Source organism: Rousettus aegyptiacus, unplaced genomic scaffold (assembly GCF_014176215.1).
Source record: "Rousettus aegyptiacus isolate mRouAeg1 unplaced genomic scaffold, mRouAeg1.p scaffold_m13_p_17, whole genome shotgun sequence".
NCBI classification, from domain to species: Eukaryota; Metazoa; Chordata; class Mammalia; order Chiroptera; family Pteropodidae; genus Rousettus; species Rousettus aegyptiacus.
Window position 1 is genome coordinate 30165478 of NW_023416292.1, and position 20503 is coordinate 30185980.

Here is a 20503-nt window from a genome sequence, read left to right on the forward strand (position 1 = left end):
GAGACTGAGTCCAAATGCTTGGTAATCCACCGGGCCTGGCTTCTTCCGCCCTCGCCTGGGCGAAGACTCCCCCCCACAGATGTCTGGCAGGGCCCCTCGCTGCCGGATGGGGAGCTTGCTCCATGCCCCCCCCCCGCCCCTACCCCCCAGAGGGACTGCCCGACAGCTCTGTGCCCAAAGGCGGCCCACTAGGAAGGAAGGTTCTGGGGGGTGGGGGGGGCGCTGCTCTGAGTTTTGTTTTGGTCATAAGTGTTATAAGTTAGAATAACAAAAGGGATGAGGAAGAGCTTAACAATGACGAGGAGGACAATAACCGGCGGCCATTCCCACGAGCGTTCCAGGTGCTGCTGTTGGCCCGAGTCGGCCTCCAGCCCAGCCTCGTGGCAGTGCCCTGAGAGCGGACTGCGTCTGGGGCCCTTTTCCCGGGGGATCTGTGCACCCCCGGCTAGTTCTGCCCCTCCGGCCGCCACCGCCTGGGCCTCCTGCTGGTACGAGGCCAGTGCAATGTCCGCGTTAAACAGACGGATCCCTGATGCCCCACTCAGTGCTGTGCGCCTCTCGGCCCGTTACTCAACCTCTCTGAACGTCAAGTCCTCATCTTCCAGACAGAGCAGAGCTTCCCCTGCAGAGCCGTTGTGGGGTTTAGGGTCGGCTGGCACTCAGCGGCCGCCTCGTGAGTGTCCCCGCTCCGGGCCCGCGGTTGGTGCCTCCCGCTCTAGCACCACACGCTGGGGCCCGTGCGCCAGGGGCATCTGCCTGGCGCCGGCCTGGGCACCACCTTCCCGAGAACCGTGAGCCTCTTGGCGGGCACACGTGCCGCCCCGCTCCCTGCCCCGGCGTCTGAGTCGCGCGGCTGCCAGAGCCGGCAAGCAGCCGGTCACCGCGGGCGACGGGGCAGAGCCGCCCGTGAGGCGGGCGGAAGCCGGATGTCTGCGGCGGGGGTGGCCTTGGAGCGAGGGGCGCAGACCGGGCGCCACTCACAAAGCACCGGCCGGCGGCTCGTCCACGTCCCCGCAGGGGGATGCAGGGCCCCACGGGCCCTTCTGACCCTCTGCCGTTCGCGTGACGTTTTGGCAGAGTGGCCGCTCCCCTCGGGACGCGTCACGGGCATCGGTCTCGTGTGCCGGAGGGGACAGAAGGTGGTGCAGTCACTTCGGAAAACTGGAAGTCTCTGCGGAAGTGCAACGTGCACTTACCGCGATGCGGTTACATAGTAAGCGACAGTAACGCCACACTGTCCTTTATCACCGCGAGCATTTGACGCGTGTGCTCAAACGTCTCTTTGAACACTGAAGTTATAAATGTAAATGAAGACTCGATTAATTCAGTAAGACTTGATGGGGGGCGGCGGGGATGAATCGTCTTCAATTCTCTGTTTCTCTTTCCTAGGTGGGCAATCGTGTTTCAACCCCGTTAGGTGTTCCTTTTAATTCTTTTAGTTTTCAGTTGTTCGGATTTTTCAGTCTACCTGACTTTTCACTATGGAAGACGAGACAACTACACACACCAGTGCCTCTACCCTTCCTCCTTCCGGTGTAGCCAAATCTCTGTTTTTCTTGGATATTGAATATTTACAATGTAATGGCAAAATGCTATTGATGCTCAGGCATGCGTTGTACTGTGATCATGGTTCCCTTCTTGCAGTCCTTTTTGTTTTCATTTAAATTTCTTGCCGAACAGCTGTTCGGTTTTCATCTTAGCCCAGATGCCCCCCGCCCCAAAACAGAGTTCGAAGTAGAAATTAAGGTGCTTAAACTTGACTTGGGAGGTGCAGAGCTGGGTCAGTGAGGACGAAAGAAAGGGAAGGAGGCCAGGAACGGTGGGAAGCGAAGCAAAGTGGCATGTCACCACGCTTGTGACGCAGGAGCCACCAAGAGCCACGGCAGGTTGCTTGGCAAGGTATGTTCATCCGTACCTGAGATTTCTCCAGGTGAGCTGCGCGGTTCAGCCGGGCTCCGGTGTCCTCTCTGGGAGGGACGAAGGGAAGAGGATTTATCCACCTGCCTCCTTCTTGGCTCTGGTTTCTCCTTGGGTAACGTTCGCTCCACGCGAATTCGCTCCCCGGCACTCCCGCATCGCACTGTCCGGTCCCTTCGCGGGCTGCCCACGCGGGAGAGCAGATCCCGCGCCCCGCGGCACTGCGTCCTCCAACCCTGGACGTGCCGAGCGGACACAGACTCCGGGGGGCTGGCTGGTTGGCCGAGCTGCAGGAACGGCTGGAAGGGGCTCACGGAGTTTTTGTCTGACACGATTTCCCACATGCGAATCACGAAGGCACCCTCAGCTCCCCTCTCTCCGTCTGTGTCTCCCCTCGGTCGCTCGAACTCGTCAGGCATTCTGTCACTTTCAACTTCCCCGGATCCTTTGACCTGTCCACCAGAACTGGTCACCAGCTAAACCTGTTGTACAGCTGCTGTCCCAAAATATCACTTTACCTTCATTAGGAGATTTTCTTCACCCTCCGTTAGTTTGGAATTCTCGTTTCCTGAATTTCACACTTGCTTCTTTTTCGATTTACACCTTAATTTTGGTAGAGGACCTAAGAAATGGGACATAGTGTGCGTTGGGTGCATACTGGTTTAATTTTGGCCTCAGTATTAAGCCCCAGCCTTGCAATATTTCAACATAATTCCCGGCATGCGTGAGTTTGTGATGATGAATAATCGTACGGGCTTCGGAGTCACTATCACATCTAATTAGTGTAAAATGTCAGTAATATGAATGTCATGCCATTCAGATTGTCATTAATATTAGAATATTCACCTTCGAATATAAGTAATCAGTTTAGATATATTGTGGAGTGAGAATCTCTGTGTGTACTCTATATGTTTTAATTCTATAAATAAGTTTAATATAAATGTATGTCTAATATTGCAAAACTGAAATGCTACCATGATTAGTTATGCAAAATAACTAATGCACAGACAATTATGAAAACCATTGTAGTAGTTGAATATATAGGAAATAGATTATTAGTTAATATTAAGAGTATAATAGAATGGGTTGGTTAGATAATTTTACCAAGAACTTTTTGAACCAAAAATATTAATTAAAAGCTAAGTACCACAAAAAGAATAATAATAGGGGTTAGATTGTAAACAGAATTCAGATCATTATAGAATGGTTTGATCTATTAGCATTCATGACACTGCGGACAGAATGAAGTTTCAAAACCACATTTAGTTCTTTGTTATTGAACTCCATTTAGGCCAAAGGTATTTTGAGAAAATCTGTCATGGCTTGTGAGAATATACTTTGTCCCCTCAACATTTCATAAGAAGGAGGAAAAATCTCAAAAACCATGGACAACATATTCCACGATGAATCACCTTCAGTCTGGACATAATAAAGATATAATCTATAAAAAAATGTTGAAGAAAAAAGTGAGGTCAAACGCATTGTCTCTCACTTGGCTAGTGGCTCGTAAAACATTGCTTCCGTCCCATTCTTTTTCGTTTCCTCCTTCTGAGGCTCTAATTCCATTAGACCTTTCCTCCGTTGCGCATGTCTCAGGTTCTTCTCTATATTTTCCGCCTCTCTCTCTCCATGTGCCGGCATGGATGTTTCCTTTAACCCGTCTCCCTCGTTGTGAATTCTCACTCCTGCCGTGTCATATCTGCAGGCGGAGTCATCTGCGTAAGACCTACTTTCAGTTACCTTGTTTTTTTTTGGTCCTGTAATTTCCACTTGACTCTTTTTCTAAGTTTCAGTTCTCTGGTGAAATTCTCCACCTTGTCATCTGTTCTTCAAAATATTAATCGATGATCTTTAAAATCGTGTCTGATAACTTCAACACCTGGATCGTTTGTGGGACTGTAAGGTTTTTTTTTTGCTATTCTCTTGGTTTTTAGTTATATGGTTCCGTTAGAGGAAGACAGTCTCACCAAGAGAATGATGAAACTGATAGAAGACACTCGCAGAATAGAAAACCCATCTGTAGGCTGACAATAGAAAAAGAAAAAAGAAAAATCATGGTAAAGAAAATAAGTAATTCAGGAATCACAAGCAAAAATTCTATATACATCCTTAAGTTGCAGATTAAGAATGTGATTATAGCAGCGTGTTTAAAGAGAATTAAAGGCATAAAGTTAGGAGGCTATTTGCACCATTCTTCGGCTGAAGGGAAACTACATGACTTTGGAACTGTTTTGTCATTTACGTATATGAGATGGTCAAACGAGACGGAACAGCAGTTGTGACATATTAAAATGTGCCTTGATTTTTTTTTAAAATGACTAAATATTGTATGTGTTAGGTAATAATCCCAAGTTAGAAGGATTTGCTAATACCCTCCGGTCGACTGCAGAGAAATTAATTAATTTGCTAGAATCTGCTGTAAAAGTAACCAAAATGATGAACTTTGTGAGCACAACTTTTACTTAAATCATGTCTGTTACAAAGATCCTCCTTTCTTTCTTCTCTAGAAAGATGCTGGAATTGGTGTGCATGCAAAAAAAAAAAAAAAATCTTAAATACAGATGGAAATTTATAGAAGACTTTATTCTGAAATTTAATTTTGTTAATTTATTTCCACACCTGTTGATCCAGGTTTAAAGAAACACAGATTTGTATGAGAAGAAAAATCTGAACTTTCCACATGAAAATATTCCAGCAGTTACAAAACATCGATTTGTGGGACAGCTTCAAGCAAATAGCATCTTCACCGGCAACCAAATCTCTAAGGGGGAGTTGAAAAGGAAATAAGCTAGCCCTCCTGCCCCCCCCACCCCCCACCCTGCTAGCAAGGAGACACTAAAAACAGCTTTCTCCTCCACCAAACCTCAGTGGAGCACGTTTGTGTGACAAATACAGTGACTACGGGAGTGATCTAGCAATTTGAAGTGCTGATTGATTGTTGTTCCTGCATTATAATACTGAACTTTAAAATAGGCCTCTAAAACTTTTCATAAAAACACACCGAGCGAACTTTAAAAATCAAATTTCTGATTTGGTTATGTGTCTCAAAAGCTCACTCGATGATGATGAGTTTTGACCTCAGCCAAACAGCGATGCTAGCTTGGCCGTCTTGTGTCTCTTGTTAGCTGGTAACTTTTTAAGACGTTGCTTGTCTGAAAATGCCCTTATTTTTCACCCCATGCTTGAGAGTTTGACCAAACGTAAAATTCTAGGTTGGAAACCATTTTCCCACACAATATCGAAAACAATGGTCCGAGTGTTCTTGCATCCGGGGTTACTATTGAGAAATCCGTGTCCACTCTGATTCCTGGTCCTTTTTATATGGCTTTTGGCACTTCCGACTCTCTTTAGAAGCTTTCCAGATTTTTCTCTTTGTTCACAGTCTTCAGAGATGTCACAGTTTCAGGTATGTAGGGTTTTTATCCTCTGTGAGAGGCACTCAGAGCATCCTTTCAAATTGGAAATTCATGTTTGTTCGTTTGTTTTTTTAGTTTGGGGAAATTCTCTTTATTTCTTTGGTGATTTCCTCCTCTATTTTCTCTCTCAGTAACTACTGTTGTTAGGATATTGGTCTTTTTCTCAGGAACTGCCTTCCACTGCTTGAGCTTGCGAAATCTACTGTTAAGATCTAAACACAGGGGTTTATATTTATCTCGAAAATTTCCTTATTTGTTGGAAGGAAACCAAAGGTCTTTACACAAAGAAGCAGGAAGACTCGTGGGTGGGGGTGGATGGAAATATGGGCTGGAGTTGGCCAGTTTCTCTTCCATAACTTGCCTCATTACCAAAACAAGTTCACACCTGATGGCAGAAAGAGAAACTGGCCTGACACCAGGCAGCCTGGGCTCCATTCTCAGCGTTACTGTTGGGTGGTCTTGGGCAAGTCGAATCAATTTCTGGGTTGCTGTCCTCTCTTCCGTAAACGGGAATGTGGAAGATAGGGCATGCCCCGCCTAATACGACAACAGTCTCTCCGCCCACAGTGCAGGGTGAAGAACTTGTGAGGACAGGGGTGGGAAACCAGCCAAGCTCTGGTGGAGCGGGAGAAAGGATCATTGCAATAACGTCAGACTTGGCAGTTTTAAGAGGAGGTGGTGGGTTCCTCTCTTTTCCCCAGTGTTTACTTTTTTGTTTCGGAGGCAGCAGAGCCTCCCATGACAACTCAAGAGATGGGTTTTCGAGGTGACAATGTGACGACCGCGCCCCTCAGTGGCGGGGTCGGAAGGCCTGGACTGCCTTGTAGAAGTGTTGCCACCGCCACTCGTAAGCAGAAGCACAGGCCGGCCTCTCGCAACTCCGGGGGCCTTGCCGTTGAGCCCAGAAATCAGACCCGGCTTGGGGAGAAGTGCTCGCACGCCTCTGTTTGAGATCGGAGGCCTTGGGCCACCGTTTGGACCTGAGGAGCACGGCCCCGGCCGTCTCCGGCTTTCTCCCAGGTTAAACGAGGCCCGCCCCGCCTGCAGTCCTGTCCCTCCCTCCGCAGTCCACGCTCCACGTCACATGCCGTGTGGTCTTTCTAAAGTGCAAGTCCGTTCGTCACTCTTTCCTTAAACCCCTCCATGGGGCCGGCCCTGAACTTGTCCTCGTCCTATCATTTAGTCTTGCCTTGCATAAATCGCATGTCACCGTGTTATTTAACCTGGTGATTTCTGTCACTCTTTACTCTCATCTTTTTTTTTTTAACAAAAATGATCACGTTATTGCCTTTATTTCATTTTCCCCCTCTCTACACATTTGAAAGGTTTGCATGTTATTTTTATTCTTTTAATGGTTACTTTCAAAGTTCACTGTATATATTTAACCTAAAGTCTTAAAGTTGAGCTAGACCTTCCATCCTCTCCAAGAATTTAGCTCCATTCCTCCTGCTCTGAACTCACAGTGCTGTTTACAATCCTTTTAACTCAGCGAAAGACATTTTTGAGTGTATTGCTATAGTTACCATTTATTTGCTTACCATCTCTGCATGCATGTCATACCATCCTGCTGGCATCATTGGCTGCCTTGAAATTTACTCTTTAGAACAGTTCTCTTGGTGGTAAATGCTCTCAAAATTGTTTCCTGTAAATATTTTTCCTTTAGTCTTGCATGTTTTTGCTGAGTACACAGATCGAGATTGACAGCTGCTCTCGCTCAGCCCTTCATGGCTCATCTTCTGGCTTCTGTTCTGTTGAGAAGTTAGGGGTCATACTCACTGCGCTTTTTAAGTTGTCTGCCTTTTCTTTCTGGCTGCTGTCAAGGCCTTATCTCTGTCTTTGATGTTTTGCCGTTTCGCTCCGATGTGTTTAGGCATGGATTAGTTTCTAAGATACCCCGCTTGCGATACGCTATGCTTCCCAAATCCGTGGGTGCATCTGTGTTTGTCATCATTTCTGGAATCTCCTTAATAGCACTTCTTTCCCATTCTCTCTCTACAGCTTCTTTTCAGAATTCCAATCAGACGCATTATGCCTTTTTATGGTTTCTTTGATGTCTCACTTCCCTTTCATTTTTTTCCATATGCTTATATTTCTTTGCTGAATTCTGAATAAATTCTCTTTCAACGTGTCTAATCTTCTGTTTAATCCATTGAATGTGATTTCCATTTCAGTGGTTACATTTTCATTCCTAGAATTTCCATTTGTTTGTTATTCAAATCTGTATGTCATTTTTATTAGTTTGCTGCTGTAAATTTATCTTTGTGATTGCATCCTTTTTTGGGATAAGACACTTCATAATGAAATTTTTAAAAGACTCAGAACTAAATGATAGTTAAACCACCACATATCAAAACTTGTGAAATGTAGCGTATGTGATGTTTGGAAATTTTTACATCCTTAAACACTTGCATCGGAAAAGAAGAAAAGCTGAGCATTAATTAGGTAAGACCTAAGAGTTTACAAAAAGAACAGAAAACCAAAAGATAGTAGAAGGAAGTAAATGGCAAAGGGAAGAGTGAGAATTAATGAAATAGAAAACAAAGAAAAAAGAGACTTAAGGAAGCCAAAAGTTGGTTCTTTTGAAAGAACAATCTATACTCACTGCCTTCACAACCACGATAGGCTTTTACCCTCATTGTTCTACAGAGGTGCCTTGGGCAAAGAAAGTCCTAATAATTTCCCACATACCAAATCTTAAGGAACTCTGTTAGTCCTCACCTAATTTGCCTTCGGGGTAGCCTACTCCTCCCTAAAGTCCAGACCCCAGCATCCCAAATGTCTGCTCAGTATCTCCACTCAGATAGCTAATAAGCATTTTAAACTTCTAGCCAGACTTGAGCCCTGAAGTCTCCTCCCGCCCCACCCCTAGCCTGACTCCCCGCCCCCCCCACCCCCGCTGTTTCCCTGCATCAGAAAAGTCAAGCCTATTTTTTGTTTCTCAAATTAAAAAATATTTCACAAGTTGTCCTTGCTTCCCGTCTTGACCTTTCGAAGTTTGTTCTCAACCCCATTTGTTCTCAAAGCCACAAACATTTCTTAAAAGCACATATCAGATCGTCCGATCCTCCAGGCCCCGCCCCGCCTGTAGCACACACGCCAAACTCCTTACATGGGAGCCGCTGACGTGGGCCCTGCTGCCCCTCCATCCGAGTCCTCTCACCATTCTCCTGCCATCGGGCCACCTGCCACGCTTCTGCCTCGGGGCCTTTATGCTTGCTGCTCCGTCTGGAACACCCTCCCCCACAGAGTCCCGCAGGCGCTGCTGCTGCTGCTGCTGCTGCTGCTGCTGCGCTCAGGTCTCTGCTCGGATGCCTCCAACTCGGAGGAGCCTCCCTCGCCGCCGGAGATGGGCTGGAACACAGACGCCCTCCCCATCTGCACGATTTGTTCCCTTCGCCCTGTTTCATTTTAAGTTACGACAGCGCTGACCTGATGATATACTCATTTGTTCATCTGTCGGTGTCTGTTTACCCATCCCCGCTCCGCCGGAATGCAGGCGCATTGTTGGGGCTTTATCGGTGTTACTTATCGCCATGTCCCCGCGTCCAGAACAGTGCCTGGGACGTCTTGGAGCTTAATAAGTATTTGGTGAACGTCTGAATGAAAGACTAAATGAACGAACAAATAGACTTGGCTGGGGAGAGAGAGAAGGGACGGGACAGGTAGACCGGAGGCGGAGCAGAGCTGGGGAGGGTCGTTTTAACTCTCTAATGCCGCCTTCTTCGGGGAGCTGTCCTGATTCCCAGCCGCGTGGTCTCACGCTCTCTGCCCACCGCATGGCGTAGCTTTCCATGGCGTTTATGCCACCTCGCAGTCGGGCTATGTTTGGACGGATCTTCTTGAGAGCCGGGGCTATGCTTCCTTCACCTCTGCACATCTGGCGCCTGCCCTGGAACGGATGATCACTCGGCGCCCGTTGAGTTGAATCGAACCCATGTTGGCCACACTAACTCTAACTGAAAGTGTTTTTAGCCTAATTGTTAGCTGAGTCACTTCCGCCAAAGCAAACCAGATTTAAAATTTATTGACCAAAAAAAAAAAAAACCAAAAAAAACCTAGATGGGATGAAGCCCTTTCCAGGGTGGTTTTCCTGATTCAAAGCAGAAATGACATGTAGTGATATGTCCTCGAGGGCAGGGACTAAAATAACTGATCTTTGTAAACCCTCCAGTAACCCGGCACTGATGATTACAGAATGTGCTTTGAAAGTAAACAAATGTTGCATGAATGAATTTTTTTTTAAAAAAACCCTCCCTCTTCTCCCCCTCTTTTCTTTCAGTTTTCTAATTTGCAAATCGTCTCCAAGGGCAGACTCTAGGACCCCTTCAAGCGACATTAAAAAAACAAAATTCCAGCTGCTTTTAAGAGGGGGCTGATAAAAGCCACGGAATCGTCTTTCTGTGGGCCGGGTGCGTGGGTGGTTTGCCCTGCGCGTCCCCAGCTCTCCTGAGGTTGCTGCAGAACCAGGAACCGTGGCAACCCTGGTCTCTTCGGGCATCTGCCACCTCCCTGCTCGTACTTTTCGAGAAACCTCGCTGGCCCTGCCTATAAGCTACAGGCTCAGCCTGCCCCGCCTGGGGGAGCAGGCCTGGCGAGCTGAGCCTGCACCGCTGCCCTGGGCCCTGGCCCGAGCCGGGCAGACGGAGGCAGGTGCAGGAAGGAGGAAAGGCCCAGAGGAAGCGAGAAGAACCGTGTGCCTTGTGAATGGCGGATGCTCGCCACGTGGGAAAGCACCCGGCCCCACGAGGTTTCCTCTGTGGTTCTCGGAAGCGCTTCCTCAGAGGGGTGGAATGAAGCGCGCCATCTCGGCCCCCCATCCTCGCCAGCGGGGCTGCCACCTCCCGGTATTTGGGCTGAAGAGAGCTGCGCCCTGGACCCCCAGAGGGACCCGCACACACTGCCACACCGGTGCCCTTTCAACAGGGTGTCCCCCACGAGTTTGGGCGGCTTCCGCCGGTCTCGGGTCCCCGTGGGGCCTGCGCCGTGGCCGGCGTGGCTCCCGTCTGCCATGGCCCGGGCCGGGCGCCAAGGACCTCAGGGCCACGTGCGCCCCCCGCCCCCCCTCACTGAGGCCACCTGCTCCGCGCCCCGGGACAGGAAGCTGGAGGTTCTTCTGAGACTCGGTTACCTGCGGTGCCCTGTGGGCCGCCCGGGCTCCGGCCCGCCTCACCTGCCCCGGCAGCACGCGGGGACCAGGCTGTGGCAGGACCAGGATGTGGCAGCAGAGGGCCACCCAGCTCGGGGGAGCTGCAGCGGTCTGTACCTCCTGCAGGGGACGCTGGCCCTCGGGCTGGCTGGCTCCACCAGGGCCGGGCTCGCCGTGGACTCGGTCACCGTCGTCGGAGGTGGCGTCGCCTCGGGCTTGGGGGGCTGTGCGCCCTCGTCTCAAAGGACACGGGGAGGCGGCTCAGGCTCCTCATCTGAACGCGGCCGCGATCACGGGACCGACGCGCGCTTGGCGAGGGGCGTCGCACAGGGGGATGGATGTGTGTGACGGGCGCGGCTCGGCGTCACGCGGGGGCCCTACCGTCCGGCTGAAAGACAAGAACCTGAGTTGGCGAGGATTTCCGTCTCCACGGGACGTCCGGCGACCACCGTCCACCCGCGGCGGCCCCGCGGTCGGAGGCGGTGAGCCAGGCCGGGGCCGAGCGGCCCACCTGTGAGCTCCCGACCTGGGATCTGACTTTACAGGAAAACCTGCCTTTTCTGCTGCTGCTGCTGCTGCTTGCCAGCACCTGGACGACCCGCCTGGTTTTAGGGACCCCCTGACTCTGTGGGCTGCAGTAAGCATCGGATCCTCCTCACCATTCACCCCAAACACAAGCTCGAAACCTTGCCCGAAGCTGCAACGGAGTGCCCACTGAGAATGGGTCTCTGATGGCGCCACAGTGGAGGCCGTGCCCGGAGGCGGCCTCCTGCCCAGGGCTGTCTGTGGCTCCCGCTCACTCTCCAAGCCTGTGCCGCTGGCTCCGTGCAGACGGTCTGAGCCCCCACAGGTCCATCTCGTGACCCCCTTTGCGTAAACAGCCAGAGCTGGCTCCTGCCCCTTGACTGAGGAGCTGACAGACACCACTCCAAAGCCACACCGGCCAGCCCTCGGTGACCATAGTGACGAGGGGAAGCAGGCTGCAGGCCCCACGTGCCGTGCAGGGCTTACCTGCAACCCTTGGCCTCGTCTTTTGAGGCTTGAAATGTCCTCTGACGAGCATGGGAGCACAGGGGTCCTGCAGGCCCCCGACAGCTGAGCTCTGCTGCAGTCAGGAAGGGGTGTTGGGGCCAGCCCAGGCCATCACCCCACCATGGGTAACGCCTCTCACGGGTCACACACACAGTGAAACGCCTACCCACATACACCTGCTCACTCTTCCCCGCGTGCGATACCTCTGCACGACCCCTCCTCCACCTGGGAGGACGACCACATGGCAGGCACATTTGTTGTCCCTCTGGCTCCGATGGCCCCTCCCCGTCAGCCACCTGCGCTGCCCAGGCTGGAGCTGGCAAAGCGGGAGGCGAGAGGCAGGAATGGTGGGTGAAGAGGCCAGGAAACTGAGCAGACCTGGGCAGGGCGCGGAGGGCGTGCGTGCCGTGCTGAAGGCCGGGACTCACCTGTGAGGACAGAGGGCCTCTGCCAGCAACGTGGCATCCCCGACCCCAGGCTGCCCCGCCCCTCCCGGCCCGAGCCCACCCTCCTCCTCTCCCTCCTCACCTGGCTGGTCCCCTGTCTCCTTTCACCACACAGCTGTCGGCTTCAGGCGGTGGATGAGAGGAAGGGGTGAGCGCACCCCAGATCCTCTACACCCGGGCCTGAACCGCCCTTCCCGAGCCCCCGGGTCACGAGACAGGCCTGACTTAGGCCTCTCCCTACGGTGCCGAATGGGGCACTTGGCGGAGTCCCACTAATGCCCGGGCATCGCAGCCCGGGGATCCCGGTGGGCGGCTGATCCGGTGCTCCTGTAGAGCACAGCCGGGGAAGTCGGGGCCCGGATGTTTCTCCTCAGCAAACGCCCTGGGGTCAAAGGCAGCTCTGGTGGAGAGGCTGGCCTCTTGGAGTTCACTCCTCCTAGGTTTTGGTCTGAGGACCAATCCCTCGCTAGCTTTTAGTTAATAATTAAATGCCTTTTAAAAAGGACTTTTCTCCTCTTTTAAAAATCTCCTTTGGCTTTTTAAATTGTTTTCGGGGCGGGGTTGATAGGAAGTCCAGAGGTAGCGTCATTAGCCTGGCCGTGCGGCTGTTACAGCTGGGGCAGCCCCCCAAGTCCTCCGCAGCCCCCTGTTCCTATGAAATGGTTCCTGTATTTTTTGCATCTTCTGCTTTCTCCTGAAATCCCAATGCCACCTCCCAGTCTCCCAATCTTAACTAATAGTCCAGAGTTTCAGGAGGGAGAGCCCCTAGCTGGCCTCAGCGAGTCCAGGTGGCCAGGTGCTGATGTCTGCTCGAATTTCTGTCTCCAGCCCAGCTCTCCTGAGCGCCAGGTTCACACAGCCAACTCTTTATGCTCCACGTCCACTTAGGCGTCTAACAGGAATTGCAAGATGAACATGTTCAGGGACGAAGTCCAATCTCGCCCCTGTATCTTAAATATGCTGTTTCCTTTTCCTAGAATGTCTGTCTCTCCCTTGTTTGCGGCAGCAGACCCTACCGCATCCAACGAACGTCTCATTCCTCGAGTTTCAGTCAGTCAAATGCTCCTCCTCCGAAAGCTCGACTTGGGAAGGTTTGGATTCCCCTGTGCTCTCTCTTTGCTGCTCAGTGGCTCTGCCGACTCCAGAAGGTGGAGGCCGGCCCCCAGGTCCTGTCCTTGCTCGTGTGGCCCGCTCCCCTTGCTTCGCTGGACCGGAAGGCTGACACACGGGGCTTGCGATCGGCGACCACGCTGCTGTCCCGTCCTCCCGCCTTGTCCCCCTGCCGGCGGCTTCTCTCTTCTAAGCGCCTGGAGCATCCAGCGCACACCTATGATGTCGGGCTTGCCGGTCCGTTCTCTCCGAGCCTGGAAGACCCACGAGTTAAGCATCATCGTTGGCTCTGTCTCCCCAGTGCCTTGCACAATCCTTGGCACATCCACGTTCAACAAACGTTTAAAGAAAATAATTCTGAAAGGACTTACGCAGAGTTGCATAAGAATAACTGTGAGCGATGGCGATTTGACTTATAAAGTGTCACAATATACCTATTGTCCTGTGGGAGCTAAAATAATCTGTAGGGTTCGAATGATAATTTTCTACGTCTAGCTTCTGATGTGATGAGATATTTTTCATCTCCGAATAACTTTTACTGATTAGTTCGAAGTCTTTTTGAAAGAAGAGAGGTCCCATTCGGAAGGGAATGGAAGTCTTTCTAAGGCAACGTTTGTCTTCTGTTTGGCAAACATTTCATCACTGACTTGGTTTCAATGGGGTCCACGCCCCGGGGCTGAGGTCTCAGCAAGTCCTTAGTCACAGGCTCACCCGAGCGGTGAGGGGCCGCGGTGTCCCTGTTGGCTGAAGTCAGGGTGTAGGGAATAACTTAAGAGGTTTCACTGCCTGTTTAACCTTCCAGACTTCAGCCAGCTGAAGATTAAAGACACACGGAGAGGTGTTAGCGCCCTCTGGTGGCATGCATTTCTGGCTTCCTGCTGCTGAACTGTTTCAAAACACTGTGCCTTATATGTTCATTCTTTTTGGGAGTCATCCGAAGTTTTGATGAGTATTTTTGAAAGACATTTCCAGGGGAGCCCCTTAACCTCTTCCTAAACAACAGTCATCTTTTGAATCTCATGGGCTCAGTGGCATCGGCGGACGACTGAACCCAGAGTTGCAGAAGGGAGAGCCCCCGGGCCAAGGGCAGCACAGCCTCACGGCTTGACAAGGGCTGCACGGGAGGACTGTTCTGCGCGTCACAGAGGAGGGGGTGTCCCGGAGTTCCAGGCTGGTCCCCCCACCTGCGCTTTGGAGCTCCTGCTCCGGGCTTCCTCAGGTGCCTTTGCCTCAGCACATTCCTCATGACCCCCTTACCTTCAAACTCTGCTTCCTCTTAAACGTCAGTTCAAATGTCAGTTGCTTGAGGACTCCTTCTTGATAATCTTCTCCCCTCCCAAACGCAAGCCTGATTAGACGCTCCCCCTACACACGCGCCCCTGGGATACAGAACGCAGTCCTCTATTAAAGCGTCTGTCACAACATTGAGCAGGCCAGACCCTGTACGAGGGTGGGGATTTTATTCTGATTTCTATATACTTGAAGCTTTTTAGTGCATCTGGAAACGGTAGGTGAAAGTTCAACAAACACGTGTGGAATATATAATAACCACATCAATTATCTCATAAATCACATTCGAACTTTCTAGTCCGGGCCCCTCACTTTACGGAAAAGACACCGAGGTCCACAGAAGTTGAGCGGCTTGCCTGAGGCCTGACGCTTATCCAGGGGAAGATGCAGGGTGACAGTTCTGGAGTCCTGACGTGTCAGAGACCCCCGTCCCTCCCACGAGGCCCCGCTGACGCTCCGTGACCCGCAGCACCGTGTTTCCCCCGTGACGGCACGAGAAGGCTGCGCAACACGCCGCGCCGCTTTTATAATGTTTAGTTTAGACTCTTCTCAGTGTCTGCAGTTTTAAGGTTTTGTTTGTTTGTTTAAATAGAAAACTCCGAATTGAGAGAAACGGACTGTAAGCGTCCTTTAACGGGGCAGCGTGAGGAGATGAAGATCACTGAGGGGTAAGGACTAGGCGTTCATTCGACGGGCACTGGAGCTGTTAAGCGGCATGAAAAGACGGGCGGGAGGCGACGTCCTTTCGGCAGCCGGCAGTCCCGCCGAGGAGATAAAAGCGTGTCCACAAACGACTGTGAGGCGGAATGTGATAAATCACAAGAGGTAAGAACAGGAATGACGGGTGTACAAATGTGGAAGAAATCGCTCGAGGTAAGGGGAGCCGGGAAGGTTCTGTAAAAGTTTCATTGTGTAAGAACACAAAAGATGAGCAGGATTTCGATAGAAGTGGATAAAGACCTTTCATGCAGACAAAATAAAGCTTTAGGAAGGCTATAATTTGTAGGGAAATTTCAATACAAATATCCACCCATCTTCTACTTATTCCTGGGATGGCAAATGACAGAATGAGGAGCAAATCCTTTCCCCAAAAAGGAATAAAATGGACAAAATTCCTAGAAATTGAGCAAAGGCATGCAAAAAAATCAAGAAGCATTCTTTCTAGGGATAAGAACAGCGTGCCATGGCGCTGTGCCTATGGCTGCCCCATCCTCTGCCATCCAGCTCCACCCGCTCGGACTTCTCCCGGGGCGGGATGAGCTGGGCGGGATGAGCTGGGCAGGATGGTTTCATTGGGAGTGGAGTGCAGGAAAATCCATTCCCCTGGGCATTGTTAGAAACAGAAGTAATCTCAATGGCAGATGAATGGGAAAGGTCGGCGCTTGAGGATTCGGTTCTGGTTGGGACAAGTAACAGCCCTGCGGACGGGCCAGAAATTTAACGAGGAGAGAGATCTGCGGAATGAGACGGGCACGGTGTACCTTGCCGGGGGCCCTGCTGGGTGGGAAGGCTGCCCACGAGCACAAAGCAAGGCAGAGCCCAGCTATCTGCAGACATCCCCGGCTGGATGCGCGGCCCTGGACCCAGGCAGAGAACGCACGTGAGGCCCAGGAGGAAGTGAAAGCTAGGGGAGGCTTGTGAGCGGCCCGAACCTTGACTGCGTTACGTGCTCCCTGACCTACGCACAGAGCCGCGGGCGAACGGTGGAAGCCCCTACCGGCTGACGGCATCCGACTACGCCTTCTGACACATCACTGGCCAACCACTAGGCAATGCTGACAGCGGGGACTCCTAGGAAGCCAGATTTAAAAATATAAATACAATTTTAAAAATGCGCAACTGAGCAGAGGGACAGCAGTGGCCACACACCACAGGAACGACAATCTCCACAGAATTAGTCCAGGGAAATCAGCAAACGGATAAATGGCAGTAGTGGCAGCCCACCACCTCCATGGATGGAAGACGTCAGATCAGAATCGAGTCGCTACGATGTTACCTAAACACCCCGTTTTCACTAAAAAGAAATACAAGGTATGCAAAGAAGCAGGAGAGTGACCTATTTTTAGGAATAAAAGCAGTCGATAAATACTGTCTCTGTCCCCGACCTTTACCCACTAGATAGATGCCAGTAGCATCCGCACTCTAACCCCCAAGTCGTGACAATCAGAAACGTCTTCAGACTTTGTCAGTTGTCCCCTGGGTGAGGCAGGGCGAAATCACCCCTTGGGTGAGACCCCTGCTCTAAAGCTACAGGAATCAACGCTGTGCGGTATTAGCTTAAGGAAAGACACAGGCTGACGGAACGAAATTAAGGATCTGGACATAAAACCTGACATTTTGCAAAGGTGTCAAAGCAATTTGATAGGAAAAGGATAGGCTTTTCAATAAATAAATAGTACTGGATAGACGCCCACATGCAAAAATGACTTTAAACCCTTACCATATGCAAGAAGTTAACTAAAAATGGACCACAGACCTAAATGTAAGAGCCAAAACTATAAAATTTTTAGAATATAATATACGCCTAAAAGTCGTTGTGACTTTGGTGTAGGCAAAAAAAAGGACAATCCATTAAAAGTTGATAAATTACATGTTATCGAAATTAAAATATTTTGCATGTCAAAAAACACCATTAAAAATGAAAAAGACAAACCACAGTCTCAGAGAAAATAAATACAACTCCATAAGACAAACGATCCAATTTTTTAAATGGGCAAAACATTTGAATGGACGTTTTACCAAAGCTACATGCATGGCTAGTCGCACAGGGGCTCGACATTGTCCATCGCTAGAAAAGTGTAAATTAAAACCACACTGAGGCACAACTTCACACACACTGTAATGGCTAAGAAACGACGGACGCGGGTTGGTGGGGGTGCGAAGAAGCTGGGAGTCCCACCCTTGTACATTGTTGGTGGGAATGTATGAACTGTCACTTTGGAAGACAGTAAGGTGACTTCTTAAAAAGGTACACCCAACTTCACCATATTACCCAGCAATTCCACTCCTCAGTAGGAACCCAAAAGAAACTAAAACATGTCCATGCAGAGACTTGCATGCAAATGTTCATAGCAGCACCATTCGCAATAGCCTCCAAGCATAAATAACCCAAAAGTCTAACAGCTGGTGAACACATAAAGCAAAATACAATATATCCGTACCGTGACATAATTTCAGCAATGAAAAAGAACACACTCTTAATGCTTACTACAGCATAAAGCTTGAAAATATGCTAGGGCGAAGAAGCCAGATGCAAAAGACCACAAATGTATGATGCCACTTATATGAAACGTCCAGAAAAAGAAAATCTCTGAAGACCAAAAGCAGATTAGTGGTCGCCAGGGGCTGGGCCAGAATGGACGACAAAGGGGTGTGCAGGACCTCTGTGGACAGGTGGGCGGGATAGAGGACTTTACGAGCTTACTAAACATCACGGAAACTCCCGCTCACAACAGGAAGGTTTTGTTTTATGTAAATGGTACCTCAGAAAAGCCGTTACTTAAAAAAAAAAAAAAAACTTAAACAAGCAAATAGCAAAACAGTCTCATATCCTTTCCACACAAAGATAACTGCTGACTTTTAGTGTATATTTTTTTGCTATGCATATTTTATCAAAAAGTGACTTGCTTTGTATGGGTACATTTGCACATCATTACGTTTTTTTAAACAACAAAACTGCATGAGTTTTATCTTATAGAATCACGAACGATAAAACCGAAGCCCATCTTACAGATCACCTGCCACCTTCCTTTGCCCCTTTCCGGTTTCCGCTTCCTTACGTACACGAGGCGGGACCACACGGTTTTCCTGGCTCTTTCCCGCCGTGTTCTGAATGCCCTTCCCCTTCGTCATTTTCTGTTCCTTTGAGAATGATAGTCCGCTCTGCTGCTAAGGAAAATAGCGAGGAACGGCAGCTAAACTTGTGAGCTTCTTTCAGTCCAGCCACCTGGATCTTTCTCATTTCACGGTCCTAAAAATCTTGTATTATCTCCTGTTGTAGGTAAGAAAACAGAGATTTTCTTGGGGTTAAGAAGCTGAGCTTTTCCTGGGGGAAGGAGAGAATGTAAAGTTATTGCTTGGAGTGATGAAAAAGTTTTAGAAATAGCGGTGATGGTCACACGGCATTGTTCATGTAATTATTAGTGCCGCTGTACACTCAAAATGGTTAAAATGGTAAATTTTATCACAAAATTTTTTTTTTAAGAAATTGGTGTTAGGTGAACAAGGTACCTATGCTTTTAAAACAGTTCTGAGACATAATTGGCAAAACGCGTATAGACTTAGGGTGTATATGGGTTGATATATGCATGTATTGTGCAGTGATGACCACAGAAAGGTCCGTTAACATGCCCACCGCCTCAGAGTTCCTTCTGTCTGTGTGTGTGGCGAGGACATTTGAGACCTGGTCTATCAGTAACCTGCAAGTATACAGCGCGGTGTTGTTAAGTACATTCCCTGTGCTGTAGATCGTGTCCCAGCATTTATGTATGGAAGCTCGTGCCCTTTGACCAACACCCCCTCCCCATTGCCCGCATCCCCCGGCCCTCGGCCATCACCAGGCTACTCTCTCTCTCTGATGAACCCGCACTCTTAACATGAATGCTGTTTGCATGTTGTAACCCAACGAAATAATGATAAAAAATTTCAAGTACCTGGCAGGCATAAAGAGGCCCAGATTTTAGCAAATTATAGTCACTCAGAGATCCTTAGTCTTTTATCTGGTCCCATTTTCGTTGCTTCTGAAAAGGTAAGTCCACGATTAATTCGCTACGTCCACAGCGTAAAATTTCTTGGTTTTAAATTTTGACCATGTTGACACCCACTGAGCCAGGAAGAATTAGACTTCAAGATGAAAGCTGGCTGTTATTTCAGAAGCATCTTCCACTACCTCAGTTGGTGCTCCATGGGTACAAGGTTTTAAATGTCCTCTCCTTTCACAGTTTCGATCCGACCACTGTCTATTGTCTGGCTGATCCTATTCCTCAAGCCCCTTGGGCTTATTTTTGCCCAAGAGTCATTTGAGCGGGATCAGGTCAGATTTTAACATGACAGAATGAGATACAGTGATTGAGGTATCTTTAGGCTTGATGATCTCAGAGGTTGGACTATATACTAGGTCTTAGAGGTGACAGGCACAGTAGTACTCTAAGATTGTCACATAGCTCTGGTTTGCTTTCTTAAAATTAGATGGAATAAACTTGCTTGTTAAGCAATGACATCTTTCTACGACATCAAGGAATTGAGATGGGTGGAACCAAATGAAATGCTCTGAACATGGGAGACCGAAGACCACCAGTTACTGTAAAAGACAAATCCGTTCTGTCAACAGGAAGATTGAACTGCGTTGTCACAGTGCGTACGAATGAAGATGAAACGAACACTTTTCACTTAAAGAACATCTTTATTTGACCTTTAATATACAATGTTACCTTTAATTTATAAAAACGACACGTGGAGGACATGACCGGACATCAGTTCAGAAGGGGCCGGTGGACGCCGATTTACAAGGTTACCCCACTTAGAAGTTTAAGAAAAATTCTATCAGTGAATTTGAGACCAGTGAGATTGAGGAATGGCATTTCGACTTCCCAATCCAATCATTAAAACTGGGGACACTTGATTCGATCCAACAGAAGCTAATTTCTGAATTTTCTAAAAAAATAATTTTCCCCAAGAAAGAGCTGAGCCTATCTCCATGGAGTTCCCCGGGATGCAATCCGGAGAATTCTGCAGGAGTCGAGGAGCTGCAAGATGGTCAGCAATCCTCAGCCCACGGACACGTGTGTGGGTTCACGTGTTTGCAGCCTCGCTCTCACGTGAGCTGTGCGGTATGCCGGGCCTGGAAAGGCGAGTGCGTGCTCCCTCCATCACTCTGAATACAGGCATCGCCCCCTCTAGAATTTCCAAAAACAGTGGAACGTTCGATGAACTTAGTAAAAAAAAAAAAAATCTGTTCTCTCTCAGGATGGCTGGTGCATTGCGACGCACCCTGAACTTTGTGAGTTCTGCTGGGCTCGGGGTTTAAAACCGATTATTTGTCACCCAGTGGGCGTGTGAGGGTGGGGTGGAGGGACACTTGAAATGCAATGCATACCGACACCCCGAAACAACGCTGCTGACCTGTAGAGGACTGGAGGCGAGCTGTG

At 49.5% G+C, this 20503-nt stretch overlaps 1 long non-coding RNA gene across 2 annotated transcripts; it reads right to left on the bottom strand.

Annotated features, from left to right (window-relative positions):
* Positions 1 to 2563: 2563 nt before the first annotated feature.
* On the bottom strand, positions 2564 to 18899 carry LOC107518846. Of its 2 annotated transcripts, none has more exons than XR_004955247.1 (3): positions 12040 to 18899; positions 8494 to 10867; positions 2564 to 3941 (listed from the first exon to the last, which is right to left on the bottom strand). It is a non-coding gene; the product is annotated as an uncharacterized LOC107518846 (long non-coding RNA). The 2 variants fall into 2 exon arrangements; XR_001598960.2 differs by having other exon boundaries at positions 10462 to 10867; positions 12040 to 13449.
* Between the last annotated feature and the right edge of the window lie 1604 nt (positions 18900 to 20503).